The following is a 16109-nucleotide window of genomic DNA, read 5'->3' on the forward strand; positions in this document are numbered from 1 at the left end:
CAGACTGAGTTGAGATCTTAATGAAAAGACCACATGAATTCAGAAAGGAAAATGGAAAAGCAAACAGGTAGAATGAAAACCAAACTGGAGTTGAATCAAAAGTATATTTAAAGGGTTAGACAAGGTAGAATTCATCTGGGATTCCAAAACCAAGGAACACAATTTCAAAATAAGGAGGAAATCACTTAAGAACAAGATAAGGAGAATTTGGTTTATATTCAAATGATTGTGAATTTTTAGAATTCTTCACCCCATAGGGTTGCAGACACTTCATCATTGAGTATGTTTTTAAAGTAGAGATTGATGGATTTCTAAGTCCCAATGACATAAATGAATGTGTGGGGAATAAAAAGACATTGAAGTAAAGATCACACATGATCATTATGGTAGCACAATGGCTCACTGGTTAGCATTGTTGCTTCACAATGCCAGTACCCAAGTTGATTCCAGCCTTGGGGGACTGTCTGTGTGGAGTTTGCAGATTGTCCTTGTGTCTGCATGGGTTCCCTCCAAGTGCTTTAGTTTCCTCCCACAATTGAAAAATATGCACATTCGGTGAATTGGCCAAGGTGAAATTTTCAGTAACATTGAGGGATGCGCAAGCTCGGCAGATTAGTTAGTTTGAATTTGGGGCTACAGGGATAGGGTGGTGGGCTGGTCTAGGTGGGATGCAGTTCAGAAGGTTGAATGAAGACTTGATGGGCTGGACGGCCTCTTTCTGTACTGCGGTGATTCTATGATTTTGAAGGATGGAACAAGCTTGATGAACTGAATGGCCTAAACTTGCTCCTAACTCAGTGTTAAGAATGAAATGCAGAGCTAATCATAGTAAACAATCACTGTCAAAATCTCCCTTCCTGATTTCTCATGGATATTCCTAATTTTAGTATATTTAATGATATCATGAAGTTATCCAGCAATTTTTCATTTTTACAGTAGAAACACACTGATAACTTAGAACCAGTACTTTGCAGAATAATCAGTGGTGAGATAGCAATGGGAAATTTCTTTAGGTGTAATGTATCCTTCATTTAAATCAGCAGGGAAATGGGACAGATAATTTTGTGTAACTGCAGCATACCTCTGAAAATAAATGGCACTCAAGGTAACTGGAAAATGAAAAGGCATTTTGAACTACCTCAAGCGAGTAGTATGGTCAATCTTGATGCTTGCTCCTTGCTCCTAACATATTTCTTCAAAGATATTAATTTAATATTTAGTGAAAAATAAATTAGAGAAGCTTCAGTTCAAAGTGTGGTTGGGCCTTTGATTCTCTATTAGAAAAAATGTTACGAGAGCACCTTTCGGTTCTTTAAAACTTCATATAATTTCAAAATGAGGATTTGTCTGTCTAACATGATGTGTGGCAAGTATGCTAACTGCAGAAGCCAAAGATATAAAATACCAATTAATTTTTAATGAATAAGTTAATATCTGTGACTTAGCAGCAGTAATTTTCCTTTGATCTAATGCCCAAATTTGAAGTTGAAATAACAAATTATGCATTTTGTTTGATTTCTAAAACTATTGATTAAAGAATATTTGGAACATAATTATGGTAATAATGGAAACAATAACAGCAATAACGGAAATTGCACCTTTGGTTCAGAAACAAGATCCCAAATTTCTTCACAGAGGCATAAAGTAATGAGAGAAGCATTTCCCTCAAACATCTTTTAATGAATATTACTTTCTATTCCTTCTCCTATACTGCACAGTCAAGAGAAAAAAAAATCAATTATGTTTAATTATGGAGAGACTGTAGTCAAATAAATAGAAGTGCAAGATGAGACAATTAAGCTTTTGTAAAGAACATTTCAGAGGGGTGATTAAATCAGGAAACCTTCAGTTACTAAAACAATGAGAGCTAAACAATTGGTAATTTAATGCATCTCCATTTTCACATTTATGCTTTTAAAAAAGATTATTTTAAAACATCTTTTTGTATTGTAGCTAAGTCTGTATTGTCAGATTCAAAGTGAAAGGAGGGTAGGGACAAGTACAATAAGTACAGAGACTTTTGTGTCCAACGAGCAAGTCATCGAAGTACTAAGAGATCACTTGTTCATTACCTGTCTCTGTTTGCCAGTGTTGTGCTATCACCTCTTCTTTAGATTTCCCCTTAGCTTCACTTAATGCTTATTCCTTGGAAAAGGTTTCTAGTTATGGCTCCTCCAAATCCAGACCCCATCGAACAGCCATATTGGACAGAATGACATTGATCAAGATTTTGCAATACACTTTGTCAGCTATTTCAAATCAAATTGCTGCAACCATGTCTTCAATATACTAATGGTCTATTGAATTATGTTCGTGGTGGCCCCAGGCCTCCTGACAACAGCCATCCACCATAGACTTAGGCATGTGAATACGATACTCCTGCAGCAGTATGGAAGGAGCTTGAGGTGAAACTGGTAGGTGCAGTGATGTTGGAAGTTATTATGAAAGCATGACATCTGATTCAACATTCAATCGATCCAGCAGGCCACACAGATCGCACTAGGTTTTATGGTTAAGTGGACTTTCTGATTCACTGTTCTTTTGAGATACTTAAGGAAGTAGCTGTTGGTCTTTACAGATTATTGACAGGATAACGCTTTTTTGAGCATCTATCTCACCCACTGTGCCTTAATATGTGCAATTGGTGCTGTGATGTTTATTGCTGATGCTCCTGTTACCTAAAAAGATCTTTCATCCAGACTAAAGAAAGAAATAATGTTACCATAAAAAGTTGAAAATAACATAAACCAAAGAACAGTCCAAAAGCTCCAGCTTGCAATTGGAATGCATTAATTAGCCAGGCATAGGAATCCATTGATTCATGGAATCTATGATTCTAAGAGAAGGAGTGTTTTTTTTTAAATAGGGCAGCATGGTGGCTCAGTGTTTAGCACTGTTGTCTCACAGCACCAGGGGCCCATGTTCAATTCTACCCTTGGACAATTGTCTATGTGGTGTTCATGCATTCTCCCCATGTTTGTGTGGGTGTCTTCCAGGTGCTCTAGTTTCCTCCTACAGTCCAAGGATGTTCAGGCTAGCTGGATTAGCCATGGGAAATGCAGGGCTTCAAGAATAGAATAGGGGGGTTGGATGTTCTTCAGAGGATCAATGTGGACTTGATGGGCAAAATTGCCTGCTTCCACACAGTAAGGGATTCTATGATTGAAGTTATGTTACTGCCAGTGAGTGTTCCTTCCAAATTGCTGGCAGGTTTTCAGTGGTAATAATGTTCACTAAGGATTGTACAATGTTCAGCACCATTCATGACTCCTCAGTTCATGTCCGAAAACAGCAAGAAATGACAATATCCAAGCAATAAAATGACAAGTAAATTTGTGCCATATAAGTACCAGGCAATGACTATTTTAACAAGGGAAAACCTTCCATTGTCTCTTGACATTCAATGGCATTGCTATGAATTACCCTGTTATCACCATCCTGGGCCATTGGACCAGCCATAAAAATATCATACCTACAGTAGGAAGTCAGAGTTTAGGAACCCTGCTGTGAGTAATTTATCTACTGATTACCAAAAGCCTGTTCACTATCTACAAGCACAAGTCAAGAGTCAGATAGAATACCCCCCATTTGCAAGGAGGAATGCAGATCCAACAACACTCAATAAAGTTGACACCATCCAAGATAAAGCAAACCGCTTGGTTGACACCACATCAACCAAACATTCACTTTCTCCATCACTGATGAACAGTAGTAAGATCTACGACAGAAATGTACCAGGACCTCATGAAATAACACCTTGAAAATCCATTAATGCACATTCCTGATGAAGGGCTTAAGCCCGAAATGTAGATTCTCCTGCTCCTCAGATGCTGCCTGACCTGCTGAGCTTTTCCAATGCCACATCTTTTAACTCTGATCTCCAGCACCACGTTCTCCCACCTTGAAAATCCACAACCACTGTCATTTCGAATGACAAAGTGCAGCGGTATATGGTAATGTTACCACATCCATTATTTCTTCAAGCCATTAACCATTCAGATATTGCCCTATATCGCCATTTCTTTGCTGTTACTGGGTCAAAGTCCTAGAATTTGCTCCTTTACAGGATTGTGGTTATAGCTATAGTACATGGACCACAGCAATTCAAGAAGGCAGTTCACCATCATCTACTCAACGGCAACTAAAAACAGGCAAGAAATGTTAATTGAGACAGTAAAATCTACATTGCATAACTTTAAAAAAATGATGACAAAGACTTAGGAAAGTGATATGATTTAATGATGATTGATGGCAAACATAATTTCAGTGGATTTTCTTACTCCTTTAAATTGGCAACTCAAAGCACACTGCATTTTAGAAGAAAAATCTCAGCCTTTGAGGTTACAGGTTCTCAATGCTTAGGCTCTCAATAAACTTTTATTATATGTATGCTTATGAAATTAACTTAATGTTCATCACTTTGTATGACTTTCATATTATATTCTTTCTTCTGGCCAGTATTCAACTGATTACTATGTGTAAGAATATGTACCAGAAAATCAGCAACAGAATATTCTGTTTCAGTTTTGCAGTAGCCATCACTCAGGAGTAACACTGACTCTGAATCAGAAGGTTACAGAAGCAAATCCCATCACAGACATTTGAGAAGAAGGTCTAGAATTATGCTCTTAAGATTTATACTCTAACTTTAAACCAGGGCCCTGTCTACTGTCGAAAATGGCTGTAAACAACTCAATGCTATTATTTCAAGACACAAGTGAATGTTCACCTGTCCTGATCAATGACTATTTCTGTTTGTTCAAACCATTGCTGCACACATATTGGTAGCCATGTTTCCTACAATTCAACTGGACTATATTTCATGTTGCTTCACAACTTTCCAAGACCTGAGTCCGCAGCATCATAACTGTGAAAGCTGTACAGGGAAGGAAGAAGGGAATCAAAGATGGCATGTTGCCTTGTTGGTGCCAGGGTTCATCAACAAGCTACAGAGACCTCTGAACAGCAGTGTGAACCATATGTGGCTGTGGTCTACATATCTTCTAAAATATAGACAAAAAGAGGATGAGGTTCTGCAAAAGGAGTTTAGCAAACTATCAAAGAAACAAAGCAACAGGACAGCAAGTATTCGAACTGGAGAAATGCATCTGTACACTGTGACTTGCTGTAGTCAACTGTTGTTGCTTTCAGTTTAGGGAGAAAAGTTGTTAAAAGCTCATAGATGGATTCTGGAGATAGAAGTGACTGCAGAAACTATTTGGATTTTGTGGGTTGAAAGTGAAACTTGATATGAAACCTGATAGAATTAGAGCTGCAGTTTGTAACTCTGTACTGCTGGGTGGATAGTAGGGTCAGGGAAGTAGAGTGATGTCCACAGTGTATGCTTGATTCTTGCATCAGCTGAAGTTGCCATTTAGCATCCTCCATCTTAAACTCTCCCCTTGTTTTGGGGCATGGTGACTTCAGGTTAAACTATCGCCATTCATTTTTTCTCTCTCTAATAAGACGGCAGCCTTTTGATCCAGAAGGGCAATGGCAAATTTACCTTTGTCTTTACTGCTGGATGAGTCACTATTCTTGACTTTGCAGTCCCTGACTTTGTGGACAGGAAAGGCAATTGTCAGTCACAAATTTATGAGGTTATTACAGAGTTAGACATGAAGCCTGAACAGCCTAAAGCAGCACTTCTATATCCATGCTTTGGTCACTGACCAGTTAATGTTTTAAAGTTTATGTTTCCTCATTTCCCCTTCCCCCACATCACCCTAGTTCCAAACTTCCAGCTCAGCACTGTCCCCATGACTTGTCCGGACTTGTCGTACCTGCCTATCTTCTTTTCCACCTATCCACTCCACCCTCTCCTCCCTGACCTATCACCTTCATCCTCTCCCCCACTCACCCATTGTACTTTATGCTACTTTCTCCCTACCCCCATCCTCCTTTAGTTTATCTCTCCACACTTCAGGCTCATTGCCTTTATTCCTGATGAAGGGCTTTTGCCCGAAACATCGATTTCACTGCTCCTTGGATGCTGCCTGAACTGCTGTGCTCTTCTAGCACCACTAATCCAGAATCTGGTTTCCAGCATCTGCAGTCATTGTTTTTACCTCGTATGTTTTAAAGCACCTTACCCAAGTGTTCTTGTCAGTAAGGGGGACAAATAGATGTAGAATACAGTTTGTAGTTCAAATGGATTTTATTAACAAATGGTTCCTTATTGAAAACATTATGTAAACATTTCTTAAATCCCTATAACATTTACTCATTATCCAGTTCTATCTGACTGAGAAAGAAAATTACCTACAATGATCCATTTGTGTAGGCAAGGCCATTGAAATCTCTTCCTTTTTGATTTAGAGCTGACTCTCCTCCATGAAGGTGTGCATCACATGTCAGCATGAATCTTCTTTCTCTCTCTCCCCATGTGGTTAGAGCTCATTTCCTGTACCATATTGATTCTTTGCTGTGATTTTTTTCTGAGGGTATTCACTGAGGAGATGAATTCCAGGTGTGTTTTTTATCCCACTCCAAATGTTCTGTGGCCTTTTGCAAATAGAATCATGGGTTAAAGCACCGAATGGGGTCGTACCAATACCCTTCTCTGTTGCTATGTAAGGTGGTGTAAAGTGCTCATGTAGTCAAGGTGCCAGAAAGTCTGTTTGATATGTTTCCAATACACAAACCTTGGACTGTTGTAATTGTTTCCATTTGATGCTTTGTAACCTCTTTGACATTGATTTCCAATGTTCTGGTAGCCAATAACCACCAGCTGCTGTTTTAATTTGGTCAATTTTTCTTCAGGCCGGTTTTCTCCAGATTTCTCCTCAATTTATAATTTCCAATTTTGGACCAGCTGTCAATTGACCATGACTCTGTTACCAGTGCTCGAAGAAAGCTATAAGCTGCATTATATCCTATTTCTCATTAAAGGAGCAGAAGGACTAGAATCGATAATCAAAGTGGGCCTTGAACATCCATTTTAAACTCATTACTAAGGATATTTAGGAATGATATCTGTTTGACACTGGAGCTCAGGAAGAACAAGGGGATATTAATCGGCATTGAGACATCCAGCTGAATCTAATGAATTTCGCAAGATGATCTTGTCATTGATGGGATTGTCTGAGGAATAAAAAAATCCTGTGAGGTAAAAAAAACCTGTGATAGCTCATCTGAAAAATTAGAAACTTCTACTCAAGGAAGCTATTGATATGTGCAGAAAGTATGAGGTTATTGAGTCATAGAGTCACACAGCATGGAAGCAGAACCTTTGGTCCAACTAGTCCATCCTGATATAATCTCAGACTAAACTAGAGCCATCTGCCTGCCCTTGGGCCATATCTTGCAAGCATGTTTTTGTATTCATGTACTTACCCAAATGTATTTTAAACATTGTTACTGTACCTGCATCCACACTTCCTCTGCAATGGAGGCACGTTAACTGCACTGTGTCAAAAAGTTTTCTCTCATACCTTTTTAAATTTTTCTCGTCTAACCATAAAAATGTCCCCCTAGTCTGGAAATCCCCCAGCCTGGAGAAAAGACACCTGCTATGCACCTATCTGTAACCCTCATGATTCTATAAATCTGTATAAGGTCACCTTTCAACCTCCAATTTCCAGTGAAAAAGCCCCAACCTATCCAGCTTCTCTTCAAGCCCTCTATTCCTACCATCCTGTTAAATCTTATCTGAACCTCTCCAATGAAATGATATCCTTCCCATAATAGGGTGACTAGAACTGGCTAAGTTACTCCTGAAGATGCCTCACCAATATCCTGTACAACCTCAACATGATGTCGCAATTCCTCTACTCAATCATGAGTGAGAGAGAATTAATGCAAAAGCTGACAAGACTTTCCATTATGCTGAAGGACATTCAGGCTGAATAAGAGTAACATCGTGGAGAAAAGGAAACAAAATTTCCAGAATGTGCAGCTGAAGGATCAAGGCCAGAGGACAGGGTTGAAGTAATGCAAAACATGTGAAAGAAAAATAAATCTGTAACAGCTAGAGAAAGTAGTGCTTAAACTGAAAGAAGCAATATCATTTTTAACGCACTTGTTTGCTAGAAAGAGTGTCATGGAATGCTCTCCACTTGCCTAGATGAATGCAGTTCCAACAACATTCAAGAGGCTTGATACAATCTAACCCATTGGTTGGCACCCCAGAGAAATCCTTCAATAAATAAAATAAACAGCCAATAACAACCTACATTCACACCATTAATAGCTCTAAATTTTCTTTGTATTCATTCTTGGACTGTGGGTGTTATTGTCTGGGCCAACATTTGTTGCTCACCTATTATTACCCTGCAGAATGTGGTGATGAGCTGCCTTTTTGAAATCCATCTGGCGCAATCCATTTGGTGAGGATATAATCACAATGTTGTTCGGGAGGCGATTCCAGGATTTCTAGCCAACAACTTGAAGGAACGGTGATATATTTCCAAGTTAGGAGGCTTAGTAGTTCAGAGAGGAACTTGCAGTTGGTAGTGTTCCCCTGTACCTGCTAGCCTTGACCTTCTAGACTATTCATGAGTGTGGATAGTGCTGTCTTAAAGAGCCTTGGTGAATTTCTGCAGTGCATAATGTAGATGGTACACACTATTGCTACATAGTGTTGATGGTAGAGGGAGTGGCTTATTGGTAAAGGTGGTCATACAGCCATAGACTCCGACAGCAAGGAGACAGGCCCTTTGGCTCAAATACCATGCCGGCCAAAATATCCATCTACACTAACCATATTTCCCTGCACTTGGCTCTTTCTAAACCCGTCCTATTTATGTATTTCTCTAAATGCTGTTGAAATGTTGTTAATGTAACCACCGTAACCACTTCCATTGGTGGCTTATTACACATGCAAACTACCCTCTGTGTAAAAAAGTTGCCCCTCAGGTTACTTTTTATTCTTTCCCCTCTAACTATAACCTGATGCCCTCTAGTCCTCGATTTCCCAACTATGGGAAAAGACTGAGGGCATTCACTCTATCCATACCTCGCCTGATCTTATACACTTCTATAAAATCCCCCCTCAGTCTCCTTTTCACTAAAGAAAAAACATTCTAGTTTGTCCAACCTCTCCCTATAACTCAGACTGTTGAGTCCTGGCAACATTGTTGAACATTTTCTGCACTCTTTCCGGTTTAATAACATCTTTCCTACAGTAAAGTGAACAAAACTGAACACAATGCTCTAAGTGCAGCCTCAACAAATCTTGTACAACTGCAACATAACTTCCCATCTTCGATACTCAATGCCTTGCCTGCTGTTCTCATCTGAAGTTAAAAATCACACAATACCAGGTTATAGTACAATTTTTTTTTGGTTTGGAGGCAACCACCTGATGAAGGAGCAGTGCTTCGAAAGCTAATGCTTCCAAATAAACCTGTTCAACTACAAACTGGGTTGTGTGATTTTTAACTTTGTCCACACCAGTCCAACACCGGCTCCTCCAAAACATTGATTTAGATAACAAACAGCAATGGGCCCAGCACTGACCCTGAGACACTCCACTAATCACAGGTCTCTGCCAGGGACTGCCCTGCCCTCGTTAACATTCTTGGTCACTTCATCAATGAACACTAAAACATTTATGAGGCATGATCTTCCACACAGAAAGCCATGTTGACTATTCCTAATCAAACCCTGTCTTTCCAAATGCATTTATATCTTATCTCTCAGAATCTTCTCAAGATGTTCGACTTACTGGTCTATAATTCTCAGGTTTTCTTTCCAGCCCTTCTTGCATAGGGGCACAACTTTTGCTCTTCTCCAGTCTTCCAGGACCTCACCAATGGCTAATGATGATGCAAAAATATCATCTAGGGCCCTGCAATTTTTTCTCTAGCCTCTTGCAGTGTTCTTATATATATATCTGGTCAGGACCAGGATATTTATCCTTCATACCTTCATACATTTTAATACATCCAACAACTCCTCTTTTGTGACATGACAACTAACGTTCTCACGTTCCCAAGTCTTCATGATTTTCTTCTTGGTAAACACAGAGTGTCCATCAACTGGGATGATTTGAGCTTGATGTTTTCAAGCTTCTTGGTATTTCTTGGAGTTGCAGTCATCCAAGCAAATGGGAAGAATTTCATCATACTCCTGAGCTGTGTCTTGTAGATTTTGGAAAAGCTCTGGAGAATCAGGAAACAAGTTATTTGCTGAAGGATACCCAGCCCCTGCCTGTTTTCATAGACATTGACTTTATCTAGCTAGCCCAGTTCAGTTTCTTATCAATGATAACACCTGGGATGTTGATAATGTTGTGTGCTTGAAGAAATAAAGTGAAGGAGCAAATTAAAGTGGGACAGAACAGAAGTACTTCCTGACTGGGAGACCTCAGCGTCTCCAATCCCATTACACTGAGCATGCGAGCCCCCTAGGACTCAGTCCACTGCTGTTCACCCTGCTGACACACGACTGTGCAGTGATGCACAGGTTGAATCACATCATCAAGTTTGCTGATGAGACGACTGATAATGGGTCTCATCAGCAGGAATGACGAGTCAACAGACAGAGAGGAGGTGCAGTGGCTATAGACTGGTGCAGAACCATTGTCTCTAAACATGGACAAGATGAGAAAGATGGTTGTTGACTTCAGGAAGGCATGGAGCAACTACTCTCCACTGGACATCGATGCCTCTCCATGAAGATCATGAAGCCACCAAAGTTCTTGATGTACACCTGGCGGAGAATCTCACCTGGACCCTCACCACCAGCTCCATAGCCAAGAAAGCCCAGCAGTATCTCTACGCAGGCTGCACAGGCTGAGGAAAGCCCACCTCCCACCCATCCCACCCCCACCCCCCTCATCCTCACCACATTCTACAGAGAGTTCATTGAGAGTACCCTGAGCTGCTGCATCACTGCCTGGTTCAGGAATAGCACTGTCTCTCCTACAACGGATAGTGAGGACAGCTGAGAGGATCATCAGGGGCTCTCCTCCCTCCATCACAGATATTTACACCACACACTGTATCTGAAAGGCTAACAGCATTATGAAAGACCCCACACACCCCTCACTCAAACACTTTTCCCTCCTGCCATCTGGCAGAAGATACCGGAGCATTCAGTCTCTCACGGCCACATTGTGCATCAGTTTCTTCTTTCAAGCCATCAGGCTTCTTAACACAATATAACTGGACTCTTTCTCAATTGAAATTCTTTCATTTTGCTGCTAGAAAAATGGCTATTGTTCATTATTTTTCTGTTACACTGTAACTTGCGTGTTTTGCACTTCTTATGCCGTGTACAATGGTGTAGTTTGTGCTGTCCATATAGCACCTTGGTACTGGAGGAACACTGTCTTGTTTTTACTGTATCAGTTGTATTTGGCAGAAATGACAAATAAAAAGCTAGTCTATGCTCTACTCTACTCTGTATTCCTTGATTCATGAATGACAATTTGGAACAGTGATCTGCAACTTCTTCAGAGAAATACCAGTTTGGGAGTGTAGAATTAGGGCAATAGAACAGATGAATGCATGGCTGTAGAAATCCTGCAGAAGAGAGGGTTTTAGATCATTGTAACAATGAGAACATTCAGATTGGTTTTGTTGAGGCTGGACATGTTGCACTTTAATACAACCAAAACCAATGTTCCATAGGTGATATGTTAGAGCTATTGGCCAAGTTTTAAATGACTTTCTAGATATATGATGATCAGCACATAATATTATAGAGGAAAATCAAGGTGCACAGTAAATTTGACAGATAACAAGAAATGCAAAGATATTAAATGGGGTTGAGTGGGAGTGTGATGGTCTAAAATAGGTATGTATTTGAATGCATTGACTGTACTCTGGCAAATAAGATTGGGAATTGCATGCAGACAGAGTTCGACATGCAAAAATATCATATTGGGTGGTAATGAAGAGGTGGCTCAAAAAAGGAGAGTGTTCAATCCTAAATGTTTCACAATTTTCAAGAAAGATGGGAAAGAAGGCAAAAAGAAGGATAGCTATACAGGTTAATCAGTGTATAACAGTTCTGTAGAGAGAGAATACCCTGGACAGATCAAGTCTAAAATCTGTTTGATTAGAACAAAGTAAAATTAAAGGTATGATAATCTTCCTGAATGTATTCCAACAACCAACAGCTATTGGAAAGATGTAGAGGAACACATTTACATCGCAATTACAGAGAGGTGCATGAATTATAGAACAGCAATAATGGGATATTTTAATAGTCCTATAATAGACTGGGCCAGTAATAGAATAATAGTGTTAAGTGCACAGAGAGAGGGGGCAAGAGATCAGCGTTTATGGATTTGTGTGTTCAAGATAATTTTCTACATATGCTTCCAGTACACAAAGATGGATACTGAATCTAGTTCAAGAGAATGAGATTGGTTAATGGATCAAGGGCCGTCAATGCACATTTAGTGTGCAAGTAATGTCATGTCATAAGATTTAGTTAGCACTGGAAAACAGACAAAGAATAACACAGAATAAAAATAATTGCTTGGGACAGGAGTGGACAGGAAACTAACCAAAGTAAACTGGAACCAGAAGTTTGCAGGCAAAACTGCAATGGAACAAGGGATTACCTTAAAACAGGATAGAGTTTGGGTAAAAACAAGACATATTGCCTCAAGAGGGAAAGATAAGAAAAAAGTCCAAAGATTCCTGAATGTAAAAAGTGATAGAGACGAAGATGAAGTAGATTGAGAATTTACATAGGGTCAGAGAGACATGCAGAGCTGAAACAGACCCTTCGGTCCTACCAATCCATCCCGACCATAATGCCAAACTAAACTAGTCCCACCTGCCAGCTACTGGCCTATATCCCTCCAAACCTTTCTGATTCATGTATTGACAATGTGTCTGAATAGAAAAGGTTCAAAGTGTAAGTGCAAAATAAATTAAACAAACAAAGCAAGGCTGAGACTAGACTGATAGCGAAGAAGAAAGAGAACCCAAAATCTCTCCTTTGGAACATAAATAGTAAAAGATGATAAAAGAATGGGTAAGGCCAGGAATTAAAAGGAATTAGGATGCAAGGCTTCCTTTTAAATGATCATATTGCATCTGTGTTTACCAAGAAAGGAATTGCAATCCAAGTCAGAGGGTGAAAAAAAACAATAGTCAAGACACTGGATGAGTGAAACATTGCTAAAGAGAAAGCATTAGCAAAGAGAAAGCTGGTTGCATTCAAAGTCAATACATTGCCAGGACTATATAAGTTGCATCAAAGGATACTAAATGAAATAAGAGAAAAGAAATGAAAATTGCAAATGCACTGGCCACAATTTTCCAGCCTTTCTGAGATACAAGAATGGAGCTAGAATCATTGGAAAATTTAAAAAATTCACGAAGAGTGTAAGGATAAGCCCTGCACCTACAGGCCTGTCTGTTCAATTTTGACAAAGAAACAGCTGTAGACTGCATAATTGGAGGCAAACCAAGTGTCACTAGAATAAATGTGGATTAACTAAAAAGTTTGATGGACTTTTTCACAGATAAACTGTGTTTCACAAAGTTATTTGAATTTTTGATAATGTAACAGCAAGTTTGAATGAAGAGCAAATGGTTGTTATTATGTACATGCACTTCCACAAAGGATTGAATGTATTGCTGCAGAACAGGATTGTGACCAATGTTAGTCTATGGAATAAAAAGGGACAGTAATAGCATTAATGCAACCTTTTCTGAGTGACAGAAAACAAAGAATATTAGCTCTGATGACGAACCACCAGACTTGAAAATTTGCTTTCTTTGCACGGATGTTCCCGAGTTTTGTCAGCAAATTTGTTTTTGTTTTAGATCTACAGCATCCACAGTTATTTGCTTTATTTTTAAAAATATGAGCAATCTTTTCTTTCATACTAGAGGCATATACAAATCTGTATTAAGGGGCACTGTTTTTGTCTTCATATATATATATTAATGACGTAGACTTGGGTACAGACACAAAGCTTAGAACAAACGGCATAAACTGGATGGGAGGGTCAGCTGTGACGAGAGTACAGAGATACTTCAGTATGACTTGGACAAGTAAGTGGGTAAATGCATGACAGATGAGGTATAATATGGATAAGTGCCAGGCTATTACTTTTGTAAGTAAAACAGGAAGACAGATTATTATCTGAATGGGAATAGTCTGGGAAAGTTGCAGGTGAAAAGAGCCTTGGGTGTCTTTGTACACCATTCTAGCAAAACTATGCATATAAACTGAGCAGACATGAAGAAGGGAAATGATATGTTGGTCTTCATAGCGAAAAGACTTGAGTACAAAAGCAGAGATACCTTGATGTCTTGCTGTGATTGTAATAGGCCTCAGTGAGAACATAACTCAAGTAGTTTGTGCAGTTTTGGTCTCCTAATCTAATATTCTGGCTGTGGAGCAAATGTAACAAAAGTTTGCCAGACTAATTTCTAGCATGACAGAACTGATGTAGGAACAAGTTTGAATTGGTTTGGACTATATTCCTTGTAGTTCAGTAGAATAAAGCAGAATCTCATAGTAACCTTTGAAATTCTAACTGGCCTAGCAGAATAAGCACAGAAGGATATTCCTAATGACAAGGAGTCCAAAATCAATGATCACAGTCTCAGGATACAGGGTAGGCCATTTCAGACTGAGATGAGGAGCAATCTCTTTACCTAGACAGTAGTGAACTTATGAATTTTCTCTGCTGCAGAAAGCAGTTGAGGCTAAACCATTGAATGTTTTCAAAAAGGAGTTAGATATATTTCTTTGGGCAAATGGGATCAGTGTATATCGGGAGAAAGCATCAGCTGAGTTGAATGATTACCAGTGATCTAAATCTAAGGGGAGTACAAGACAAAAGAGAATTGAGAATATCCATGTACGAATCACTGAATAGCGGGCACATTGAGAAAGTGGTTATGCAAACAGGATTCTGTGTTTTATTAGCTGATGGCTCGCAGAAAAACAATGGAAGGCTTGATAAACCTCCACAAAAAATGTTGGCTCAACCTAAACTGCAAATGTGTCCAATTTTAGGAATCAGAAGTCACACAACACTAAGTTATAGTCCAACAGGTTTATTTGAAATCACAAGCTTTTGAAGTGTTGCTCCTTTGTCAAGTGAAAAAAGAATGAAAAAAAAATTATTGAGAGTTAGTTCCAGTTATAAAGATAGATTGGAGAAGTATGAGACTATTTTTGGAGATGTAATGATTAAGAGGAGATTGATAGAGGTGTTAAAATTCAAATGGAATCTGGTCAACGCAGACATGGGGAAATTGACTTATCATCAATGGAATTATCAAGAAACAGAGGACAACCATTTAAATTGATTAGTAACAGAATAAGAGCACCATGAGGAAGAATTTATTTACACAGGAAGCAGTTAGATCTGGCACATGCTTCCAAAGTGGGTAGAGGAGGCAGGTTCAATTGTAATTGAATAATTAATCTGGAAAGAACAAAAATGCAGGGCTATAAAGGGAAGAGTACATTATCATGTATTTCTACCTATAAACTGTTAGCCTTTTGTTTCTGCACCTCATCAGTTTACACACAGTAGTTGAATTCTTCATAGATTATTTTTCTAATTATCCTGATTTCTAGTTGGCCATCTAAAAAGCCATTGAGGTAACTAAACACAATTATGTTTATACAGGACAATATAATATTGATTAGGATTTGTATGACAATGCAAGGTATATTACCTTTTAAGGTCAACGAACTAGTATAAATTTAAACAGGAGCAGACGACTGAACTCTAATTGACCAAGCAGTGGGAAATTAGGCTTCTTAATTTGAGTACAAACTTGTACATGCCAGAATTTTGAAGTTAATGTATAAAGGATACTTGATGCCTACAAGAGTTTGTGCTAATTCAGTTGTCAGTCCTTCAGCCTGAAGGCCATTGCATTCACCTTTCAAAAGCTAAAATGAGACCATTTCATATCAGTTACACTTCATATTTACCTTTTAAATAAGAAAACTTTAGAGTCAAGGTTACCTACTTAATATATTTTTAAGGGGTCTGGTCTGGACCATAACAAATTGGGGTCTGTACTGGTATTGAAATCTCTAATTCCAGTTTAATTTAAGACTATTATTTCATGCATTGAGTTTGGTTGATTTAAACAGCTTGATGATGCTGCTCCTTTAGCAAGGTTGTGCTGTCTTTGAATTTTTTTTCAGAGAGCTCCTAAAAACAGCAA

This window comes from Chiloscyllium punctatum, chromosome 9 (genome assembly GCF_047496795.1).
Source record: "Chiloscyllium punctatum isolate Juve2018m chromosome 9, sChiPun1.3, whole genome shotgun sequence".
Taxonomy (NCBI): domain Eukaryota; kingdom Metazoa; phylum Chordata; class Chondrichthyes; order Orectolobiformes; family Hemiscylliidae; genus Chiloscyllium; species Chiloscyllium punctatum.